We start from the raw sequence: 5,733 nt of genomic DNA, 5'->3' as shown, positions 1-5,733 counted from the left end.
TTAGCCATGCTATCTGAAATATCTTATTGGATTTCAGATTTTTCCATTAGTATTTTAAATATTTATCTTAGTTGATAGAGTATTTTTATGAAAGAGGATTTTTATTGTCTTAGGCGTTGCCTGCCTTTTCATTTACATATACCTTTCTTTATATAGAAAGGAAGTTCTTACTTTACAATCCTTCATAATACTACACGTACCCCTACTACTTAATAATGTGCCTAATATATAATATAATATAGTATGAAGTTTTATTTTTTTAGAGATCTTAGCAATAATGGAATGATTTATCTGATCTACTGCTGGAGCGAAGACCAGGTTGCCGATATTTCCACCAAGGCTCTGAAGATGGTATCATTCATTAAACTTAAAAGGCTTCTAGGCATATGCACAATCAAAGATTCAAACTGATTCTTAGCAAACAATAGTTTAATCAGGAAGTACATGAATTTCTTTTAGTTTGCTAGTTGACTTAGTCTTTAGGAAGATCGTGAGTTTTTTTTTTTAAGTTGAGTAAGTCTGCATATTTTCCTCTTTAGGAATAGCGTGTTATGTTCCTTTCAAGAGTCATGTGTTCTATTTTTTATGAGTAGTTTAATTATGCTTATTGTGGAATGATATGTGTCTTATTTTAGTGGAAGTATTTTGTTAAGTATTTGCCAATATATAGGCTTGAAGATTCTAAACGAATGAAATATTTTTTCCAGCCATTGTCTTCTACTTTTACGTACTTTTTTTTCGTTTCAGAGTATATCATGGAGATGAGCATTATATGTTCTAGAGGTTAACTAAGATGAAGTCTTTGTGGTTCTATACAACTATGTCTAACGATGCTTATGAGCTCAATAATTAGTTGTATTATTATTTAGTATTAAGATCGAGCTCAATAATTAGTTGTATTATTATTTAGTATTCAGATCTTAACACTTCATCTTAATATTGAGATGTCAATTATGAGAAAATTCTTAATGCATATGTTATCATTTAGATATGCATTCAGATTTAGAAGTCTTAGAATCTTCAAAAGACAAATGAAGCCTTTGCCTTGTTAGATAACTTTATTTTAAATCCATCAAAAGATTTATCTACATATATTTAAAAGAACATTATTAAGCACCTTAAAATATGTATGAATAAAAGTGGAGGAAATTTTTGCAAGCCTACCTCTAAAACATCAACTTCAGGTGCAATACAAGATATGGGAACTGCCACTATTACATATCCGTAATGTGCTTTCAGTTGCTTCTCCATATTCTAGTAGAAAATGTAAAACACTTCGTCAAAACAACCCATCTTCATATTAAATAAAAATTTGACTTTCTATTCTTAAAACAAACTATATTTTCTACAATAATACAAACCAATTTATATTTTAAATATATTTATTGATAAAAAAAACTTAAGAGTAGTAATGATATTTAAGTAAGATTGTCAACAGTAATTCGATGTTTGTTAAGTTTTATCAAAATGATTATGATAATTAAATATATGTGATAATACTTGAAAAGGTGTTCATCGGGGTTTAAATGGATCAGTGCATGCGGAAAAAAATATTTATATGTGATAATACTTGAAAAAGTGTTTCCTCTTTTGTTAAATCTATAACATTGAATAATATCATATGAACGAAGTTATCATGTGGTTTATAATATAAGGCTATTTTTAGGCGGGTGATGACTGGATATGTTCTAGAGGTTCACTAAGATGAAGTATTTGTGGTTCTATACTACTAAGCCTAATGATGCTTATGAGCTCAATACTTAGTTGTCTTATAATTTAATATTCAGATCTTAATACAGCATCTTAATATTAAGATTTCAATACAAAGAAAAGTCTTAATGCATATGTTATTTTTTAGATATGCATTCAGATTTAGACATCTTATAATCTTAAAAAGATAAATGAATCCTTAGACTTGTTACATAACTTTATTTTACTTCCATAAGACAACTATCATTAAAAAAAGTTATTCCAAAATGCATCAAATGTTTTCTCTACATATCCGAAAAGGCACATAATTAAGCACCCTAAAATGTGTATGCTAAACAATGGAGGAAACTTTCTAAAGCTTACTCTAAAACATCAGCTGCAGGTGCAATACAAGATATGATAATTGTCATTATTGAATCTGCACCATCAACTTTGTTTTGCTTATTCGTATTCTAGTATAAAATGTAAAAGACTTCATGAAAGCCACACATCTTCACATTAAAGGGAATTCTTACTTTCTATTTTTGTTAAAACAAAATGTATTTTAAACAATAATACAAAGAAATTTATATTATCAATATATTTATTTATTAAAAAGTATAAGAGTAGTAATGATATTTAAGTTAGATTGTCAACGCTAATTCAATGTTTTTTAAATTTTTTTCAGAATGATTATGCTAATGAAATATCTATTAATCTAAGGTGTTCATCTGGGTATAAATGGCTCAGTTGATGTGGAGAAATATAGATATGAGTTAATACTTGAAAAAGTGGTTATTCTTTCGTTAATTCTATAACATTGAATAATATCATATGGATGAAATTCTCTTGAATGACCTGCCAATTTCTTATATGAGAGTAGACTAAACTAAAAAAAATAGCGCAATAGAAAAAAGATCTACGTATGTCATATCTACTATTGGGGAATATAATTTAGACTTGTTAAAAGTAAGAGATTAGATAACTACAGAGCACCATTTTTCGGTACAGAACTGGTAGTTGAGGAATTCATGGAAGTAGTAGTGTGGTAGGTGAGTAATTTATTTTAAAGATTTTATTATAATATTCTTTTGCTAAATGTCTTAATCTTGATATCTCTTTAATATTATTTTTCGGGGATGAGGAATTCATGGTGGATATTTGTTTTAATCTGAATACTTCTTCAATATTATTTATGATATATTCTAGATATAACATATCTTGGGTTCTTTGGTACATATATAAAGTTTCCTCCATTAATTGTTCTAATAGTTTTATATCTTCCATAGACTCTATCCGTTATTGTAAATATTCGTAGTTCATTTTAATCTGAATTTATTTCTAAATCATACCATTCTATTCTTTCGGAGTCTAAATCATGTAGGTTTATTTCATACCATTGTTGATTTAATATATCTTCTGATTCGTTATCATTAAATATTTTATCCCATATTATTCTTCTTAATTCAATTATTTCTATACCTTTAAGTATATATAAGATTAAAGTTTCATAGTTTTTTATCATTTCATCATGCACGTATGTATTCATGTTCTTTATTATTGCTAGATTTTTTATTTTCAATTATTCCTTCCTATCATATTCATAATTGATTAAATTCATATTAGATTATTATGAACTAGATTATTTATTTATCATGTTCTCCTGTCACTACTAGTATCATACTTTAGCGGATACTTCCTTCTTATCAGCGCCTCAACTTTGTTTACTCCCCTAAACGGCTTTCCTCGCCTACCGGTTTCAACATTAGGATGGCATAGTATAGAAGTTTTCTCCCTGTTTCCAGTGTGCTAATAAACTAGAAATCATGATTCAAATAATTCTAATACATAATAACTAACATAAATTTATTCAATCATATATATGATATTCAGGAATATATATGAAATTAGTTCTGCATATTTATTGAACAATATACATTTGCGGAATATATGAAATTAGTTCTGCATATTTTTTGAACAATATACCTTTGCCTCTTGCTTAGCCATGTTATCCGAAATATCTGATTGAATTTCAGATTGTTGCTCCATTTATCTAATTACTAATTTTTTGTAGAGAGTTTTTTGAAAAGAGAGATTTATATATTAGGCTTTGCCTACTTTACAATGTTTACGACTGTGTCTATATATAGACATACAAATTTACTATTCTAAATACATATCCTAATACGTTTTTTTACATCTGTCCACTACTATTTACTACTATTCATGAATAGTTTCCTATTCTAATCTACTACTATCCTATTAAGACTTATTTACAACCTTGTCTCCTAACTTTTACACTTGTCCTTAATATGCACATGTTTAATTTTGCACTCATTGACTATTTTACACTACCTTGTCTTTCTTACAATAATAATGCTGACTAATAATTTCCATTGTCACGTTACTTTACACAATTAGTCAAAAAACTTCAACTTTCCTTTATCTTTTCTGCCATTTTGTCTGCCATTTGCATCTTTATCTTATCTTTTTTATTTTGTCCATATCTTATCTTGTCTTGTCTGCATCTTATCTTCATCGTCTTCTTTTACTCTAAATTGACATATGGAATTATGTTATCTTCACCGTTACATTTCAAACATATGTGATCAGGGTATTTGTGTCCAATTAGTTTGCAATATCTGGTTAATAACTCTGTTGAAATAAATCCTGCTTTTAGTGCTCTCGTCGTAGGTCGTTCCTCTGGTTTTAACAATGATAAAATCCATCTTTGGACGTCACCCATATCTTTTTTTCTTAGCTCCCTTGAATTGGAATAAATCATTAACTGATCTCTTGCATAGTAGCTCCATATAGCGTTTCCGTTTAAATAATTATTTGCTAGTTCTTGTATAATGGTTGATATACCAATTATTCTCTTATTGGCATAAAAACTGGGTATCTCACTTTTTTGTATCTCTGGTTGCTGTTCGATATCTTTCGGTATTATCATATCTTTTGTTAGTCCTATTTTTACCACTTGTTTCGGAGGTTTTATTTCTTCGTATAATATCTCTGCTGTTGCCATATAGAATTTTACATAGAATAAATTTCCCTTAGTAAATCTCTTGTATGTAATAAATTCTTTATGTAGTTCCGGTATTCCACTTAGTTCCTCTCCGTCATAAGTATATACTGTATTTAATAGTCCATAGTTGTAACATGTCCTTACTAAGTTGACGTTAGTTTTTGGTTGTGCAATCAGTTTATTATAACCTTATAATTTTTGGGTTAAATAATCATGTTTGGGTTCTTGGGTTATAGTAGATCTGGGTTTAAGATTTAAAAATGTTTGGATTTTGTATATATTTTCTAGATAGGTTCGCGTAATATGGTTATATGTCCTTTTGTCATGGTGTAGGCTATCCGCGTATGTAGAAGTTTGTGGTTCTATAGTCAATATATTTTTTGGTGTTGACCTTGGGGTAAATGGTTTTTCGAATATCTGGTTTAAGTTTGAGTTCTTATGTTTTTCACTAACTCGTTGACTTGTACCTGCAGCTGTATTTAAACAAATGTTATGAGTTTTTAGGTGTTTCCCAACGTCACCTTTTAGCTCTGAATTTTTTCTGTCTTCCGATCGACATAGCTCCGCATTTTTATAGTCATGCTGCTGACTTATACTAGCTTTAGACTTCAGATTATCTTCATTAGTCTTTAGATTTTGTATCTCGTTGTCCATACTATCCACTTTTGTACAAAGTGTAGTAATAGCTTTGAGTATCTTTTCAATTGTATCTTCTTCCTCAGTCTCAGTCTGAGTAGCTTTGTCGTGATAGGTAATCTGCAATAACACTCTTATAAGTTTTTATTACTTCAATTGTAAATGTAAAATTTAATATATTTAATACCAATCTCCTTATTTCTTTTGTTGTTACCGAATCTTGTATTTTTCTTGTTAGCCACCATTTTACTTGTGTATTATCTGTTCTTATAATAAATTTAACCACCATTTTACCTGTGTATCATTTGTTCTTATAATGAATTTGTTATATACAATATATGGTTCAAATGATAATAAACACTTATATACTGAATATAATT

Source organism: Solanum tuberosum, unplaced genomic scaffold (assembly GCF_000226075.1).
Source record: "Solanum tuberosum cultivar DM 1-3 516 R44 unplaced genomic scaffold, SolTub_3.0 scf00121, whole genome shotgun sequence".
Classification (NCBI taxonomy): Eukaryota; Viridiplantae; Streptophyta; class Magnoliopsida; order Solanales; family Solanaceae; genus Solanum; species Solanum tuberosum.
This window is presented reverse-complemented; position numbering follows the sequence as displayed.